This window comes from Schistocerca gregaria, chromosome 3, assembly GCF_023897955.1.
Source record: "Schistocerca gregaria isolate iqSchGreg1 chromosome 3, iqSchGreg1.2, whole genome shotgun sequence".
Taxonomy (NCBI): Eukaryota; Metazoa; Arthropoda; class Insecta; order Orthoptera; family Acrididae; genus Schistocerca; species Schistocerca gregaria.
Genome location: NC_064922.1, coordinates 86,610,895 through 86,631,714, shown reverse-complemented (window position 1 = coordinate 86,631,714; position 20,820 = coordinate 86,610,895).

Here is a 20,820-nt window from a genome sequence, read left to right as displayed (position 1 = left end):
AAGTTATTGATTTTCTCATTTCTTTCTAACCTTGTAGTCGTACCGTCAGTATATTAAATTCCGCCATCACAAATGATTCGCTGTTTTATTCTTTAGCTACCGTCTTTTGGGTTAAAGTTCTATTTTTCGCAAATGTGTTACAGATATTTTGAATGCGGATAGGCTTTTCAAATTGGTGATAGTGGGTGGTGACTATGTATGTAAACTGAGTGTATTTACTTTTATGATTTCGCTTTTTCATGCTTCTACACGGTGGTTAAGCTGTGAGTCCTCACACACTGTGTTTCTGATATTCACTCCTTCCGCTATCTTGTTCCCTATATTCTGGGCGGAAATTTGCAGTTTTGCAGTGACATTGGTCTTTGAGCGGTATGTTTTTATTTGTCTGTGTTTGGTTCTCTTGTACGTTGATCTTCTGATAGTTTTTTTAGGGCAGAAAACATGGGTCTACTGCAGGGTGCGAAACCAATGAATATCACAGAAACAGTGACAGAGTGTGTGCTAGGAAGCCCAGCTGAACCTCCCTCTTTAAGAATGTTGTTGTTGTTGTTGTTGTTGTTGTTGTTGTTGTTGTCGTTGTCGTCTTCAGTTCTGAGACTGGTTTGATGCAGCTCTCCATGTTACTCTATCCCGTGAAAGCTTCATCTCCCAGTACCTACTGCAAACTACATCCTTCTGAATCTGCTTCCTGTATTCATCTCTTGGTCTCCCTCTACGATTTTTACCCTCCACGCTGCCCTCCAGTGCTAAATTTGTGATCCCTTTATGCCTCAGAACATGTCCTACCAACCTATCGTTTTCTCTTGTGAAGTTGTGGCACAAACTCCTCTTCACCCCAATTCTATTCAATACCTCCTCATAAGTTATGTGATCCACCCATCTAATCTTCAGCATTCTCCTGTAGCACCACATTTCGAAAGCTTCTATTCTCTTCTTCTCCAAACAATTTATCGTGCATGTTTCACTTTCATACATGGGTACACTCCATACAAATACTTTCAGAAACGACTTCCTGACACTTAAATCTACACTCGATGTTAACAAATTTCTCTTCTTCAGAAACGCTTACATTGCCAATGCCAGTCTACATTTTATATCCTCCCCACTTCGACCATCATCAGTTATTTTGCTCCCAAAATAGCAAAAGTCCTTTACTACTTTAAGTCTCTCATTTCCTAATCTAATTCCCTCTGCATCACGCGACTTACTTCGACTACATTCCATTATCCTCGTTTTGCTTTTGTTGATGTTCATCTTATGTCCATCTTTCAAGACACTGTCCACCCCATTTAACTACTCTTCCAAGTCCTTTGCTGTCTCTGACTGGTTCCTTTACTGCTTGCTCAATATACAGATTGAATAACATCGGGAGAGGCTACAACCCTGTCTCACTCCCTTCCCAACCGCTGCTTCCCTTTCGCGCCCCTCGACTCTTATAACAGCCATCTGATTTCTGTACAGATTGTAAATAGCCTTTCGCTCCCTGTATTTTACCCCTGCCACCTCAAGAATATGAAAGAGAATATTCCAGTCAACAATGTCATTAGCTTTCTCTAAGTATACAAATGATAGAAACGTAGGTTTTTGCCTTTCCTCAATCTATTTTCTAAGATAAGTCGTAGGGTCCATATTGCCTCGCGTGTTACAATATTTCTACGGAACCCAAACTGATCTTCCCCGAGGTCGGCTTCTACCAGTTTTTCCATTCGACTGTAAAGAATTCGCGTTAGTATATTGCAGCAGTGACAGTTCGGTAATTTTCACATCTGTCGACACCTGCTTTCTTTGGGATTGGAATTATTATATTCTTCTTGAAGTCTGAGGGTATTTCGCCTGTCTCATACATCGTGTTCAACAGATATTAGAGGTTTGTCAGGACTGACTCTCCCAAGGCCGTCAGTAGTTCTGATGGAATGTTGTCTAATCCCGGGGCCTTGTTTCGACTCAGGCCTGTCAGTGCTCTATCAAACTCTCCACGCAGTATCATATCTCCCATTTCATCTTCATCTAAATCCTCTTCAATTTCTATAATATTGTACTCCAGTTCATCGCCCTTGTATATACCCTCTACATACTCCTTCCATCTTTCTGCTTTCCCTTCTTTGGTTGGAACGCTTTCCATCTGAGCTCTTGATATTAATAAAAGTGGCTCTCTTTTCTCCAAAGGTCTCTATAATTTTTCTGTAGGCAGTATCTATCTTACCCCTAGTGAGATAAGCCTCTACATCCTGACATTTGTGCTCTAGCCATCCCTGTTTAGCCATTTTACACTTCCTGTCTATCACATTTTTGAGACGTTTGTATTCCTTTTTGCCTTCTTCATGTACTGCTCCTTTCATCAATTAAATTCAATATATCTTCTGTTAACTAAGGATTTCTACTAGCCCTTGTCTTTTTACCTACTTGTTCCTCTTCCTCCTTCACTACTTCATCCCTCAGAGCTACCCATTCTTCTTCTACTGTATTTCTTTACCCCATTCCTGTCAATTTTTCCCTTATGCTCTCCCTGAAACTCTGTACAACCTCTGGTTTAGACAGATTATCCAGGTTCCATCTCCTTAATTTCACATCTGTTTGCAGTTTCTTCAGTTTTAGTCTACAGTTCATAACCAATAGATTGTGGTCAGAGTACACATCTGCCCCTGTAAATGTCTTACAATTTAAAACCTGGCTCCTAAATCTCTGTCTTACCATTATATAATCTGATACCTTCTAGTATCTCCAAGATTCTTTCATGTATACAACGTTCTTTTATGATTCTTGAACGAAGTGTTAGCTGTGATTAAGTTATGCTTTGTGTAAAATTCTGCCAGGCGGCTTCCTCTTTCATTTCTATTCCCCAATCTATATTCACCTACTATGTTTCCTTCTCTCCCTTTTCCTACTTTCGAATTCCAGTCACCCATGACTATTAAATTTTCGTCTCCCTTCGCTACCTAAATAATTTCTTTTATCTGATCATACATTTTCTTCATCATCTGTAGAGCTAGTTGGCATATAAACTTGTACTAATGAGGTAGACATGGGCTTCGTGTCTATCTTGGCCACAATACTGCGTTCACTATGCTGTTTGTAGTAGCTTATCCGCACTCCTATTTTTTATTCATTATTAAACCTAATCTTGCATTACCCCTATTTGATTTTGTATTTATAAGCCTGTGTTCATCTGACCAGAAGTCTTGTTCCTCCTGCCATCGAACTTCACTAATTCCCACTTCACTAATTCCCACCTATCCATTTCCCTTTTGAAAGTCTCTAACCCACCTGTCCAATTAAGGAATCTCACATTCCACTCTCCGATCCGAAGACCGCCAGTTTTCTTTCTTCTGATAACTACGTCCTCTTGAGTAGTCCCCGTCAGGAGATCCGAATGGGGGACTATTTTACCTCCGGAATATTTTACCCAAGAGGATGCCATCATAATTTAACCGTACAGTAAAGCTGCATGCCCTCAGGAAAAATAACGGCTGTAGTTTCCCCTTGCTTTCAGCCGTTCGCAGTACTAGCACAGCAAAGCTGTTTTGGTTAGTGTTTCAAGGCCAGATCAGTCAATCATCCGGACTGTTGTCCCTGCAACTACTGAAAAGGCTGCTGCCTCTCTTCAGGAACCACACGTTTGTCTGGCCTCTTAATAGATACCCCTCCGTTGTGGTTGCGATCTGTATCGCTGAGGCACGCAAGCCTCCCCACCAACGGCAAGGTCCATGGTTCTTTAAGAATAGAAAAGAAAAATCTACAGAAAGTAAGCACGTACCTACCCCTCCCCTGCACCTCAAAATTTACAAAGGCCATTCACTATCAACATATGTCCAACACATTTGCCATAGCTAGTACCTCAAGGTAACAAAATTTGGGTAAAGAAAGAAACAGCGAATCGGCGATGATAGCAGAACGTAACACAATGACAGTAGTACTATAATACAACATTAGAAACACGGACACACCGGAAATTTCGTTTTATACCTGACTCCCTGGCAAATTACGTAACATAACACTGAAAAACATTTAGTATTTGCAGATGACAAAGTCAAACAAAGAAATTGCTTTACTGCGGTCATATGAACACACTATGTATACTACTGGCCATTACATTTGCTACACCACAAAGATGACGTGCTACAGACGCTACATTTAACCGACAGGAAGAAGATGCTGTGATATGCAAATGATTGGCTTTTCAGAGCATTCACACAAGGTTGGCGCCGGTGGCGACACCTACAACGTGCTGACATGAGAAAGTTTCCAACCGATTTCTTATACACAAACAGCAGTTGACCGGCGTTGCGTGGTGAAACGTTGTTGTGATGCCTCGTGTAAGGAGGAGAAATGCGTACCATCACGTTTCCGACTTTGATAAAGGTCGGATTGTAGCCTATCGCGATTGCAGTTTATCGTATCGTGACATTGGTGCTCGCGTTGGTAGCGATCCAATGACTATCAGCAGAATATGGTATCGGTGGGTTCAGGAGGGTAATACGGAACGCCGTGCTGGATCCCAACAGCCTCGTATCGCTAGCAGTCGAGATTACAGGCGTATTATCCGCATCGCTGTCACGGATCGTGTAGCCACGTCTCGATCCCTGAGTCAACAGATGGGGACGTTTGCAAGGCAACAACCATCTGCACGAACAGTTCGACTACGTTTGCTGCAGTATGCACTATCAGCTCCGAGACCATGGCTACGGTTACCCTTGAGGCTGCATCACAGACAGGAGCGATGGTGTACTTAACGACGAACAATAAAATTGATCAGCCTAAAACTAAAACAAAATGGGTCTCTTATACCTTATTTGGCACGTAATCGTGTTTCATCTTCCTGTTAACATTTTTATTAATGTAAATACCATAATCTCCAAAAATTTATGTACTGTGATGCAAAAATTCTTTATATGTTATTTTACTGAGTATAAAATGGTTAAAGTTCTCCGAAACATCTGTGGCTATTAAAACAAGAAAAATGTGTGTTTCCTCATGAAAAAGACACATTTTCATATAATATATTTCGGAAGCATACACGAACAAAAAGATAGCTTCAACCACAAGATGATCGCCACATAGTGTGGTTATCAGGATTATCACGAGAAATTCGAGGCGGTTTTGGAATCTTGGGACATTCTTGCCTTTACGGAACATTGCCGAAGTAGAGTACCTGATATTTTCTCTGTCGCTTCTTTGTACAATTCTTAATCAGCTCCTGAAATGAACAGTTCCAACTCTCAGCACAGTATGAACATGGCTGTTGTATACCTGTGCAACACACATCCTCAGTCCCTAAAAAATCATGCCTTTCGCCTCCTGCACATCTTTTTCTCAATAGCAGGGGTGCATCTTGATCCGTCAACGCTTGCTAAGAGTTCATTGTGCTAGTAGCTATGACGGTAGAGCAGCAGCAGTGGCAGTAGCTCATTAAGGACGTGGATGTTTACTGTACGTGTGGATCTAGAAGTAAAACATATAGGAATCTGCGAGGAGAAACGTTGGAGAATAAAGGACGACAAAATGTTTCGACCTTGTTAAAGTGTATGGTTCTTAAATCACGAAAATGTTGTTCAACCCTGTGCTACATCAAGCTATAGAGTTCTGTAACCTAGCTTCCTTGGTTCACGATTACGTGCCAAATAAGGTATAAGAGACCCATTTTATTTCAGTTCTAGGCTGATTAATTTTGGTGCTTTCCGGCGGTTTTTAACATCCATATTCATTTGGCAACAGATTTAAGAACTTAATCTCTGATAAGGTTTCAGTCGCCCTAAAGGCAAAACGCATCAGTTTGATTAGAGAAACGAATGTCTTCCAGATCTGAATTACACTTTTCCCATTTTTCTCGTATCAAGATACCGACAATTGGTTGGATTCCATAGCAATCTTTAGAGGGAAAATATTCGCTTCTGGTCCCAAGGTAAGAGGCACCGTGTCTCCGGTTCTCCGCTGCATACACAATCGATGGCTGGTGCGATAAGGGGGAGAAGTTGCAGTGCATCATGGGGTCGGGACTTGCAGTAGTTGTTAACTAGGTGGCAGGCTGCGGTGGAAGTGTGGACTGTAAGAAGCAGGGACTGCTGTTTGGTTCTGGTAGGGTGGGGTCCAGAGGGGCGTCGGGCTTCACTGGATGGACTGCACCAACCGGTTCGCGGGAAGGAACAGTACACCCACTGTATGTGAATCATGTAGAACCTGACAATGTCGTCTGCAGATGAAATGAGGTATGGCAGGAATGTGGATTCCTGTAGAATTCCTCTTTTAAATCATTCATAAATTGGTGCCGGGTTAATTTCAAGTGTTTTTTTTTTCTTGCATCTCAGGCAAGACAACTGGCTGTTTAGTTTATTACTGTTTAAATTTTACAGATGTGTGCCTCACTTATTTTCTTTTGTTAATTCAATATTCTGGCAAGCTTAATGTGACAAGTTGAAAGGTCACTTCATTTAACACGTCTGTTTTCTGCCATAAATGGACCACTAGTTGATGCGGTAAGTGATAAAGAAGCGTTCTCTAAAGCGTGTACAAATTTCCTGTGAATATTTTATGGGTATAAGAGACAAATTGTGGATGTTTTCTTTGCATGGGGAGTCACGTATGGAATCTCAGTTAGATACGTTCCACACCAAATAAAAGCTTTCACGGTGTCCCCCCGCATCTCTCTATATAGTGTAGAACTGAGTTTTCTCGCTATTCAAGTGTAAATTGCAGCTTCAGTTAATCAGTTTCGTTGTATTTGTTTGTGTGAGAATCCTTGTGCTCTGTTTCTTACGAGAGTCCGGTTGCTATTGTCGGTTCTGTTGTGACATATTCGAATTTGCCTATGAACCGTCCTTTTCAGTGGCCAAACAGTCGGTCAATGTGTATGCTGAATCCTCCTCCCTCTCCTTGGAGTCCATTCATGAGATTCTTATTCTGACATCTGTAATTTTCCTTATTTCATATACTGCATGTTACCCATTGCCAGAGAAATATAAGACAACTCCTTTTAATGAGTATTTTTCTTGCACTCATTCTATGTTTCTGGTTCCGACATATCTGACTGCTCAGACACCACACATACAATAATATACAGGGTAGGGCCAAGCTTTGAGGAAACATTCCTCACACACAAAGAAAGAAAATATGTTATGTGGACATGTGTCCGGAAAAGCTTACTTTCCATGTTAGAGCTCATTTTATTACTTCTCTTCAAATCACATTAAACGTGGAATGGAAACACACACAGCAACAAAACGTACCAGCGTGACTTCAAACACTTTGTTACAGGAAATGTTCGAAATGTCCTCCGTTAGCGAGGACACATGCATCAATGGTCCGTCGCATGGAATCCCTGATGCGCTGATGCAGCCCTGGAGAATGGCGTATTGTATCACAGCTGTCCACAATACGAGCACGAAGAGTCTCTACATTTAGTACTTGGATTGCGTAGACAAGAGCTTTCAAATGCCCCCATAAATGAAAGTCAAGAGGGTTGAGGTCAGGAGAGCGTGGAGGCCATGGAATTGGTCCGCCTCTACCAATCCATCGGTCATCGAATCTGTTGATGAGAAGCGTACGAACACTTCGACTGAAATGTGCAGGAGCTGCATCGTGCATGAACCACATGTTGTGTCGTACTTGTAAAGACACATATTCTAGCAGCACAAGTAGAGTATCCCGTATGAAATCATGGTGGTGAATCGAGGAAGTACAGTATACACTGACGAAACTAAAATGAGCTCTAACATGGAAATTAAGCGTTTCCGGACACATGTCCACATGACATCTTTTCTTTATTTGTGTGTGAGGAATGTTTCCTGAAAGTTTGGCCGTACCGTTTTGTAACACGCTGTATATGCACAGACGATAATGATAATTTCGGTGTGGATGGACGCGTTTTCCAGTCTCTTGCAGCAATCAGGTAAAGCAGTGCGGTCAGTGGGGATAATGGACGTTGGACGCTACGTCTGTAATGTGCAACAAGTTGAGAATTTCGGTTTGATGGGAGGCGTGTCCGGATAGCCTAAGCGATAGTGTGCTTTTGGCACTGTAGCGGCACGGATGTCCCTGTTTACATCCTTACTGTGGAGTTCGCGCTTAGTGTTGTTTGTGTGTTTCAGCCGTCTTCACGCGCTATATTTTCTTTCGAAGAAGAGTGGCCCACTGTTACCGCTAAGCGACAATGTAGGTCAGTTTATCAACTGAATATGCACTTCCGAAAGAACGTGAAATGTAACAGTTTTTCAGATACGATCTTAAGACTGACTGTAACTGCCTTATGTGCATGCATCTGTCCACAGTGAGCAGTGTGATACACGTGAAGTTAATTAACGACACGGTGTGTGACAGGATTCTAAATGATACTAGGAGTGGTTTCAAGTTCCGTCATTTGGGTGACAATATTGGTGACATATATGTGGACCATGCAGGACTTGGACTGCAAAGGATTAATTCTTTTCAACTCCTGTCTGAAGTATTTTTGGAGATGGTTATTTCTGCTCTCTGCTCATATGAGAAAGTAATGTGGCATATGGCTGAGATTTGGGCTCATTTTAGCATAATCTCGGTCCGCAGTGGAGTGCGGCAGATCAATGTTGAAATGACCAAACAGCTAAGATCCTATTTATATATTGGCGGGTGCCACGCCATTGTAATCTATGATGGCAAGCTGAAGACGTGCTGAGGCTGTGGCCAAGAAGGACGTGTTTGCCCAGAGTGCAGGCAGTGAGAGATCATGCAACTACCACCTAGGGACTCACAGGTTACGAATACACCGACGACGCACAGGTTACGAATACACCGACGACGCTTCTGCTGACATCTGTCGAGGTTCTGTGGGACGACTACAACCCGCTGCCTGTTCTGCCTACCACTACTGAACCTTTGCCAAGAGTAACTGCACAGCCGCGAGGGAAAAGCCGTGTGGTCTAGGGCGCCTTGCACGGTTCGCGCGGCTGCCCCCGTCGGAGGTTCCAGTCCTCCCTCCGGCATGGGTGTGTGTGTGTGTGTGTTGTCTTTGGCGTAAGTTAGTTTAAATTAGATTAAGTAGTGTGTAAGGGACCGAGACCTCAGCAGTTCGGTTAGATAGGAACTTACCGCATTTTAACTGTACAGTACATGTGGGACACGAGGAGGTAGTGTTGCCTCTGCCTGTGCCCTCTCGTGCTGCAACTGTACTGGTGGGTGGGCAGGAGGTCCCAGCAACGTGGACTGACATCGACTCCATGGTCTTGCCTACTGCAGCCTTTTTGCCTGACCGTCAGGACCAACTGGCGTCCTTGGATACCGAAGGCAACACATGTAGGGAACGGTCACCATTGACACTTAAGCAACATTGGCTTACTCCCTGAGATACCTGCCTGACACAATCTGTGGATGGCAATGATCCTCTCTGCCAAAACGTTCTCCCGTTGAATGGTTCTATGGTGGAACATCATGCACGTCTCCCATAATATATACAACAATAATCGCACCTACGTAGCACCGTGCCTCGTAGCAACAGACAGCAATCTGGCAATCGGCGTTCTTCGTCCAACGCTGCATCGTCGCCCTCAGGTGCTACAGAGGATATGCTGGACACAGTAGGTATCGCTTTGCCTGGTGTTGTCGATGGCGCTTCTGTGGACCATGGCGGATGACTTCGACGACACTCTCTTTAAGGGAGCGATAAACAAGTCCCTGGGTCGTGATGGTTTCCCGTTTTATCTCGTCTTCCACGGCATTAATTCTCCTGGTTCTATTGTCATGTACCAACAATTAATGTTCCCTGAAGTTCAACTGCCTCCTGCCTTTGTGGAAGGAATGATTATTCCGGTCCCCAAGACAACAGTAGATTGCGGGTTTGAGTATTACAGGCCGCTGACCGTACGTAATTGTGTTTTCAAGCTTTTCGCCCAGCTCTTCGCAGCGGATGTACACCGCATTCTGCCTCAAGTTCTATTTTTCGATCAAACGTGCCTGCTTGGGTCCAGTGTCATACAAGCAGTATTCAGTAACTATCGAGATGTTATCGCCCTAGCAGCAGCATGTCAATTTAGAGCCACCATATACAGTGTGTTACAAAAAGTTACGGCCAAACGTTCAGGAATCATTCCTCACACACAAAGAAAGATAACATGTTATGTGGACATGTGTCAGGAAAAGCTTACTTTCCATGTTAGAGCTCATTTTATTACGTCTCTTCAAATCTCACACATCTGTGGAAACACACAACAGAACGTACCACCGTGACTTCAAACACTTTGTTATAGGAAATGTTCAAAATGTCCTCCGTTAGCGAGGATACATGCATCAACCCTCCGTCGCATGGAATCCCTGATGCGCTGGTGCAGCCCTGGAGAGTGGCGTATTGTGTCACAGCCGTCCACAATACGAGCACGAAGAGTCTCTACATTTCGTACCGGGTTGCGTAGACGAGAGCTTTCAAATGCCCCCATAAACGAAAGTCAAGAGGGTTGAGGTCAGGAGAGCGTGGAGGCCATGGAATTGGTCCGCCTCTACCAATCCATCTGTTACCGAATCTGTTGTTGAGAAGCGTACGAACACTTCGACTGAAATGTGCAGGAGCTGCATCGTGCATGAACCACAAGTTGTGTCGTACTTATAAAGGCACATGTTCTAGCAGTACAGGTAGAGTATCCCGTATGAAATCGTGATAACGTGCTCCGTTGAGCGTAGGTGAAAGAACATGGGGCCCAATCAAGACTTCACCAAGAATGCCTGCCCAAACGTTCACAGAAATTCTGTGTTGATGACTTGATTGCACAATTACGTGCGGATTCTCGTCAGCCCACACATGTTGATTGTGAAAATTTACAATTTTATCACGTTGTAACGATGCCTCATCCGTAAAGAGAACATTTTCACTGAAATTAAGATTGACACATTGTTGGATGAACCATTCGCAGAAGTGTACCCGTGGAGGCTAATCAGCTGCTGATAGTGCCTGCACACGCTGTACATGGTACGGAAGCAACTGGTTCTCCCGTAGCACTCTCCATACAGTGACGTGGTAAACGTTACCTTGTACAGCAGCAACTTCTCCGACGCTGACATTAGGATTATCAACTGCACGAAGAATTGCCTCGTCCATTGCAGGTGTACTCGTCGTTCTAGGTATTCCCCAGTCTTGAGTCATAGGCTGGAATGTTCCGTGCTCCCTAAGACGCCGATCAATTGCTTCGAACGTCTTCCTGTCGGGACACCTTCGTTCTGGAAATCTGTCTCGATACAAGCGTACTGAGCCACGGCTATTGCCCCGTGCTGATCCATACATCGAACGGGCGTCTGCCAACCTCACATTTGTAAACATTGCACTGACTGCAATACCACGTTCGTGATGAACAAAAACCTGTTGATGCTACGTACTGATGTGCTTGATGCTAGTGCTGTAGAGCAATGAGTCGCATGTCAACACAAGGCCAGAAGTCAACATTACCTTCCTTCAATTGGGCCAACTGGCGGTGAAATGAGGAAGTACAGTACATACTGATGAAACTAAAATGAGCTCTAACATGGAAAGTAAGCGTTTCCGGACATGTCCACATAACATCTTTTCTTTATTTGTGTGTGAGGAATGTTTCCTGAAAGTTTGGCCATACCTTTTTGTAACACCATGTGTTTGATAGGACGAGCCATGACTATCCTGGGGGAGTGATGCGACGGATGCCCTTCCCCGTAACGTTATACACTGGAGATGCAAAAAAAAGAAACTGGTACCACTGTCTAAAATCGTGTAAGGCTCCTGCGAACATGCAGAAGCGTCGCAACACGACGTGGCATGAACTGGACTAATTTATGAATAATGCTGTAGGAAATTGACACCATGAATCATACAGGGGTATCGATAAATCAGCAAGAGTACGAGGGAGTGGAGATCTCTTCTTACAGCACGTTCCAAGGCATCCCAGGTTTGCTCAAGAATGTTCATGTCTGAGGAGTATGGTGGCAAGACTCAGAGTCACTCAGAAAAGTGTTCCCGGAGCCACTTTGCGGCAATTCTGGAGGTATGGGGTGTCCCATTTTCCTGCTGGAATTGCCCAAATCCGTCGGAAAGCACAATGGACATAAATGGATGCAGGTTATCAGACAGGATGCTTACGTCCGCGTCATCTGTCAGAGTCTTATCTAGACGTATCTGGGGTCCCATATCACTCCAAGTGCACACGCCCCACAGCATTATAGTGCCTCCACCAGCTTGAACAGTCCGCTGCTGACATGGATTCATGAGGTTGTCGCCATACCCGTACCCGTCCATCCGATCGATACAATTTGAAACGAGACTCGTCCGACTAGGTAACATGTTTCCAGATATCAACAGTCCAATGTCGGTGTTGACGGTCCCAGGTGAAGCGTAAAGCTTTGTGTCGTGCATTCATCAAGGGTACATGAGTGGGCTTTCGGCTCCGAAAGCCCATATCGATGATGTTTCGTTGAATGGTTCGCGCACGGACACTTGTTGACGGCCAGCATTGAAATCGTCAGCAATTTGAGGAGGAGTTGCACTTCTGTCACGTTGAACGATTCTCTTGAATCGTCGTAGGTCCCGTTCTTGCAGAATCTTTTTGCGGCCGTAGCGATGTCTGAGATCTGATATTTTACCAGATTCTTGATATTCACAGTACACTCGTGAAATGGTCGTACTGGGAAAATCCACACTTCATCGTACCTCAGGGGTAGTGTGTCCCATATCTCGTGCGCCGACTATAACTCAATAACTCACGTAAATCTTGATAAACTGACAATGAAGCTGCAGTAATGGACCTAACAAAGGCGGCAGGCACATGTTGTCTTTTATAGGCGTTGCCGACCGCAGCGCCATATTGGAATGTTTACATATCTCTGTATTTGATTACGCATGCCTATACCAGTTTCATTGACACTTCAGTGCAGGTATCAGCACGCGACTCCTTCGAGGTGCCTTGTTGCGTGTGCTGATCAAGGGACGTGCTGCAGGACCCAGGAGTGGTGTCTGTTATCTATGATTTTTTGCCATTGCTCTTGAGCCAGTATTATACGAACTGTGGAGGAAGTTAACTGGGATCACGATAAGAGGACATACAGTTACCTGCTGGATGTACGATGATAACCTGGTCTTTTTGGCTCGGTCGAGGGATGAGATGCATATGGTTCTGGTATGGATCATTCGACATGGAATTGTTGCCGGGGTTCGTATGAATTTGGCGAAGTCTGATGCTTTGAACATTGCCAGTTGTCTCCCATAAAGGAGCGTGGCTCTGTTGCGTCGATGGATACACATAAATGTTCGGGAAATCCCTTCATGTGCGGTATACGGAGAACGGCAGCAGCTACTATAAACGTCTCCTTCAACTGATCCGCACGAGCGCCGGTAGTAATCTGGTGCGAGCTTTTGACATGACGTACTCAGGTTACCCTCAGGTAGATGTAGATGTAGATGATACAACGGGTTCATTTAGTCAACTCTCATACGGAGTCTAGCATACATCAATTGGTACAGATCTTACCAATGCTGAAGACGATGGCGTAAAGGTTGCTGGCAGTGTACGCGTATTTTGTGAGAACGGCTCTTGCCATTAAAGTTCGTTATGACGCACCTACTCTTCCCCCTTGAGAAGGAGGCCTCGGTCTTGTCAACGTTTTAGTTAGAGCGGCTGCCCTCTTTCTGCGCGGTGTTTAAGTTGTGGATCCGCAACCCAGCCAATTTGCCGGGAGCCCTGAATGATGACCCAGCTCCTATTTTCCGCGTGCTGCCCGTTGCAATAACACACATTTCTAATTCCCTATCGGAGCTCAAGATCTTTTTCACTGAATACAGTTTTCTCTATCGGAACTTGCTTCGTACTAGGACTCGCCTAATGATGAGGGGTCACATCCGGAACATGTGGAGCGTCAGCTTCCTGATATCGTGTGATCGTTAATGTGGCGTTCTGTGCATCATGTCCTCCTCCCCACGGTGGCTCTTAGAGCCTAGTATGTGGTTGATATAAGAAACACATAATGCCACGTGGACTACATGCCGTTAAAATGCTTTGACTCACGGATAAACATCATCTGGTGAGTGGACCTTCTGCAGAGGCGTTGCTGTTAATACGAAAAATATTTTATTTGCTGTGTCTTACTGCATCAAACGGTGTTGTGTCACAAACGCTTCTGTTCTTTTATCTCTAGTACGAAGACAAACACAGTGAAATGGATCAAAGGACTATCAGTTCATCGTTTGTTTCAAGATAGGAGCAAGTGTGCCCCTGATTTTTTGGACTTTTCTCCAAGATCGTTAATCAAGAATATTATGCCAACTGGGATGGGCCTGGTATGAGAAGGTGAATTCTTGTTTGGAGTATGTTGCGGAACTTGACCTATGTGATAGGACCAAGGAAAATTTTTCGATAAGGCATTCCCGACTCAGACCTGCTCGAACTTAGTGTACTGCATCTGTACAGGTATCTGTAGTTGATATGCTGTGTAATGAGACATATGTCGTTTAGCAAGGTCTGTTTTGCAAGTCATTTGTCTAATTACAGAATTAAGATACTCTGAAGTGTTCAAAAAATATCTGATGTGAACCATCTTAGCTGAATCATCCTGTACATGTTACTTCTTTTGCTACGTAACAACAACCGGCATAGTCGGAAATGACGTTAAAGTGATAAATATCTGCATGATTCGGGAAGGACAGTATCAGAAGATTCGTGTAGCAAGCACTGGACAAAGAAATATCGTACTCATACAGACTGTAATCCATCTGATCTGTATGACACCGACGGACAACAGAATTTCATACTTTTGTTGCAAGGTGAATTGTTTGCGTGGGGACATCCAGTGACAGAATATCCCGGAGGCACTAACTAAGGATCTATCGCGAGTGAACCGCACCAGGTTCCGCTACTCACTGGGCAATGAGTGCGTCAAGGACCGTAGCACAGCAGCCACCACCGGTCCCCTTGCTACCGTCCCCGACGAATGCTACAGCTGCTTCAGTCCGTCCCCACGGTGTTGGGTGACGCCAGCGGCGCCGTGAGTTGTGTCCATACACTTCAGTACATCGGATACTGGGTGAATAACGGCCTGTGTGTGATGTCTGTGCCACCTGAGCGCTAGTCGAAAACCATATTCCACGATGTTAGCCTCTGCTGCTACAGAACGCGTCGAGACAGATAACAGTAAATAACAGCACAGGCAAAGTATACTAGTGTATATGCTAAATGCAAGAGCCTCCAATGATGGTTAATCACCCATAATAAATGATAATAACATGTTCATTTGACTGCTGTTTATTATAGAGTTCAACGAGATGCCCCAAATTTGACGATCATCGTAACTGCTGCAGTTGACAACTAATCAAACTGGAGGCCTATGGGGTATCGTGTCAGTTGTGCGACTGGATTCGCGATTTCCTCTCAGGAAGGTCGCAGTTCGTAGTAATAGACGGCAAATCATCGAGTAAAACTGAAGTGATATCAGGTGTTCCCCAGGGAAGCGTCCTGGGACCACTGCTGTTCCTGATATATGTAAATGACCTGGGTGACAATCTTAAGTTCTCTGAGGTTGTTCGCAGATGGTGCTGTAATTTACCATCTAGTAAGGTCATCCGAAGACCAGTATCAGTTGCAAACGGTTTATAAAAAACTGTATGGTGTGGCAGGTGGCAGTTGACGCTAAATAACGAAAAGTGTGGGGTGATCCACATGAGTTCCAAAAGAAATCCGTTGGAATTCGATTACTCGATAAATAATACAATTCTCAAGGCTGTCAATTCAACTAAGTACCTGGGTGTTCAAATTACGAACAACTTCAGTTGGAAAGACCATATAGATAATATTGTGGGGAAGGCGAGCCAAAGGTGCGTTTCCCTTGGAAGATGCAACAAGTCCACCAAAGAGACAGCTTACACTACAATCGTTCGTCCTCTGTTAGAATGTTGCTGCGCGGTGTGGGATCCTTGCCTGGTGGGATTGACGGAGGACATCGAAAGGGTGCAAAAAAAGGGCAGCTCGTTTTGTATTATCACGTAATAGGGGAGAGAATGTGGCAGATATGATACGTGAGTTGGGATGGAAGTCATTAAAGCAAAGACGTTTTTCGTCGAGGCGAGATCTATTTACGAAATTTCAGTCACCAACTTTCTCTTCCGAATGCGAAAATATTTTGTTGAGCCCGTCGTACATAGGTAGGAATGATCATCAAAATAAAATAAGAGAAATCAGAGCTCGAACAGAAAGGTTTAGGTGTTCGTTTTTCCCGCGCGCTGTTCGGGAGTGGAATGGTAGAGAGATAGTATGATTGTCGTTCGATGAACCTTCTGCCAAGCACTTAAATGTGAATTGCAGAGTAATGATGTAGATGTAAATCCTGTTCATTCATTTTCAGTAGGAAACTCATTAGTGTTTATCACACTTCATTCACCACGATACAAAATGAGTAAGAGCAGATATCATTCTTCCACCCTGTGCGTACAGCTGCGTGTATGTGTAATATTTCGCAGGAAGAGTAACTTACAGGTGTCCTTTAATGGAGCTTGCTAGCAGACTTTAGTTAGAAGCTTGTCTTCGAATTAGCATCGCTCGAAAGTGGAACCGTACATTAATCCTTTAGTCAAAAGCAAAAAAGCAATATTCATTAATATTCTGTGTTTTTATGTTTAACGTTTAAATAAAATGGTAATAGGATATAAATTTGTCAATTCAAAATTTCGTTCTAAAACTGCAGTCATCACACGGCAACAGCCTTAAGAAATAACATGTTCGTTACTTAGCTGCCCCTCGTTCTTTGCATTACAAAAATGGTTAAAGATATGTCGAATTTCATTTTGAGTTCCCATTAGGTTGATTGTCTTTCTCATTAATGCAACAATCTTAGAAATAAATTTGCCACGAAGCGCGTTAGCGGCCACCCTGCTGTGGCGTAGCGCTCAGCTGCTGCACTTCTTCGTGTGATTGCACCTGTGAAAACGCGGCTATCCCGGCATGAGCCTCCCTTCAGACTGGTGGAGGCAACGTGGGCCAGGGTGGCACCCCGAGGCTTGGCCACAATGACTCACCTTGCCGCCCCTGGCGCTGACCGGCTCCACCGCGTGGCTTAATGTTTCGTTCCTGTGTGTGTTTTAACTTTCCGTACATAATACCAGTGGCGCAACAGAAACGAAGAAAACAAAAGCACAATGCAGGCAGCAGCTGCTGCCGGAACTATCCAAGACTGGAAAGGCGAGATTCAGCATGTTCGCAAATTGTTCCCGAAATCGTAGCAGTTGCAAGCAGAACCAGTAAGCCGTAGACGTAAACTGGCGAAAAGGCAAAGGGACACCATCACTTTTGTCAGCAACGAAAAAAATCTACAAAGTGACCGACCAACCGTATGATCGTATTAGTCTTTGTCCTTGGAAAAAAAAAGTAGCCGGCCAGTGGAATATCCAGCTTCAGCAAGCCGGTTGAGGAAAGCCAATTGCTTCGTGAACCAGGCAGGGCCAGTTTCCTAAGTGACTACGACAAATAAACCGATGCTGCAGCATTTCTAGAGTGCACACCTATGGCATTTATCTGTGCCACTAATCCCGATACCATATAAACGCTCGTTGGTGGATACCAAGCAGGTGACGACCCTGTACCAGAAGGTGATCGCTGCTACAGATTTAACCAGGAGGTTGATGTTGGTTCACATAATTTTCCAGGATATTCGCGGTGATAATGGTTCCGCATGATTGAGGCGATAACTGTTCCGCATGATTGAGGCAGGGAATCCTTTCCTAGCGAGTCCACAAAAACATCGTCGTGAGCACCAGCCGCTGACAAATGTCAACCCCAAACAGCCCTCCACTAGATATAAAACTCTCGAATGTGTCTTGACCACCAACGTCAACACAGGGATCAGGACTCACTGGACACACTAATTTGAGCAGCCGATTCGTAAAGGTATATAACTCGTTCGTGATGAACAGAACGGCACGCCGAACATATAACACATACGACTTCCTCTGTCAGAAACGTCTAGTGTGTCGAAGGGATCATTACAGTCTCGTATATCAACCTCAAGATATGGCGTATCCATAAAGAGCGACGAGACAACTGTTTCAGTTTCTTAGCCATCATATATTGATTCGGAAGAATTTGTGCGATGTAATAGGCTTTTGCGCAATACATACGTATCCAAAAATGCCACACTCTGGAGAAGGGTAACAGATCGTCATTCAAGTTCCAGCAGTACTCCCTGGATATCATCAGTAATCGATTTCCAATTGAGAGTCATCATTTGGAGAGGACAACAATCAATAACAAGTCCTAGTGATGTATGACGATCCACAACATTGGCCCTCGTGATCAGTGGTCCATAAAAACCGTGTAAAGTAACAAGTTTACTTTTGCCGTCGTTACGTTGCGCTCCCGAATACGGCAATGATCATCGATGATCGCTTTCAGAAGAGGCATTCCTTCTCATCGGAGGAGTAAAACTACCTCATCATCAGCGTACACCCGGACAGTGAGGGTCCTTCCAGAAAGCGTCCAACCCTGATCCTGGGACGCATCCTTCCAAAGCAGCGCCTGCAGAAATGAAGACATCGAGAGCGGGCACCCATGTCACACTTCCCGATGAATGGGAATTAACATCAGTTGCCTGTGAACATGTTCGATAACCTTCTACGAGCCTCAACAGTAAACCCGATCATCTCCGAAATCCGAAGCCAAAAGTCATGTTTTATACGATCGAAAAGTTTATTAAAATCCAAAAAGGTAAAGGCACAATGAACAGAAATAGCGGCAGCAGCCGAAACCACATCACGGTATTCGGCAGCGAGCGTGAGAATAGGCCACCGAGGGAGACAGCTGACAACAGCTGCCAACATGGCGGACATACTGCCCTCGCCACTGTCATATAATCAGACCACGAAAAGTATCAACAGTATTACGACGAGTAGGCTCCATGAACGGAGCAAGCACAACTGACCGCCTCATCGCCCCGTCCAACACAGACGTAAATTGGACGCCCAAGAGGGGCTGAAAACGCACATAAAATTCCTAGGGAAGCCCATCCCTACCTGGCGATTTGCAAGAAGGAGAAGTAACAATAAGATCGTGTTCGTCATCCTGGTGAACGGTGAGTCACGTACCTGAGGTCCAATAGCCGGGTCGAAGGGAAAGTGGTTAGGTGCATCCACGTCCTAAGGATCCAGATAAAACTGAAGTAAGGCGTTAAGTAAGTCAGCCTGCAGGATCAGCTGACTTCCGTCAGTCGCTGTAAGAGCATGATGTCGACTCAAATATTGTAACGAAGCCATCTCCGGAATCGCCGGACTGTTACTGTCTCAGGTTCGAATCCTGCCTCGGGCATGGATGTGTGTGATGTCCATAGGTTAGTTAGGTTTAAGTAGTTCTAAGATCTAGGGGACTGATGACCACAGATGTTAAGTCCCATAGTGGTCAGAGCCATTTGAACCATTTTGAAGCCATCTCCTCTGTAGTGTCGTGGCTTCGATCGCACCCCCAACACTTCCATATGAAGCCGCTTCAACAGCAACAAGTTTGCTTTAATAAACAGTAAATCTGCAACGTGCTGAGGATGGGAGGGGGGGCAGTGGGGGTGGGGGCGATCCGCAATGTCACACAATTCGCGCAGAAGTGCGAATAGTAAAATTAATGAGTTGTTCCAGACCCCTTGTCCTAGCAGCAGAATACGTAATGAGAACTTGACGGAACTTGGGTTTATCCACGGCAGTCCACCATTCCAGAGTGGTAGAGTACCTCCTAGCTGACCGAAGACTACTCTTTCACGCACTGTGTATCACAGCATCGAGAGAAGGATCTGCAGGTGACTGACTGACATTAAACTTTATTTATTTATTTATGCATTTATCTATCTGGCAAGATTAGGGCCTTCAGGCCCTCTCTTACACCTAACCAGTAGAATTCGCAGTAAAATGTTTAAATTTAACCAACGCCGCGTATTTACACTTTTTGAACTGCATCGAGGACGTCACCTCGTTTAAACTTCGACAGTAATTAAAATGAAGAGACTTATCAACATGACGCTGAAGACAATTATAATTATCACCCGACACCCTACCCAGACTTCCCTCTCTTGAAACGCGAACCTTCCCCTGTGTGACCAGAAAGAGACGAAGCATGTAACACAACCAAGTGAGGTCAGAAAGTCTGCAGCCAATTCCTCTGTCAATTTCAGAAACGTCTACTACAGCAATTCTCGAAAGAATAAGGCAGTTCCCGTCGAAAATTCAGCAGCTCTTTAAAAACATCGCGAAGTCCCTGTAAAGGGAAACTGCAAACAAAACCTCTTGGAGGAACACTCTACCTGCACAGGAGTCAGATATAAAGTGACACAGGCGAGGCTAAGCGCAGTTCAAATACCCCTGTTAGCATTTACTGTGGCACTCTGAGGCACCCTGCCGCAACAGGAATACCAGATACCGCCTCCCCGATCTCTACATGATACGTGATATCACACTGCTGCTACGAGTGACAGACGAATAAGATAAGACTCATGCTAAGGTGGAACAGGGTAAGGCACAACTAATTCGTCAACATCGTGATTGCGGCGCCACTTATTATGAATCGTAAGAAAATTAAGCACCTACTGCCGTCCTTACGATGTTGTTTCAAAATAATGGTTTAAATGGCTCTGAGCACTATGGGACTTAACATCTGAGGTCATCAGTCCCTAGAACTTAGAACTACTTAAACCTAACTAACCTAAGGACATAAACACATTCATGCCCGAGGCAGGATTCGAACCTGCGACCGAAGCGGTCGCGCGGTTCCAGACTTTAGAGCCTACACCTGCTCGGCCACCTCGGCCGACTGATGTTATTTATTGTGCAGCTTATAATTTCGTTGCTTCAGTGCACCATCTTCACGCCTTAGTTGATGCTGAAGG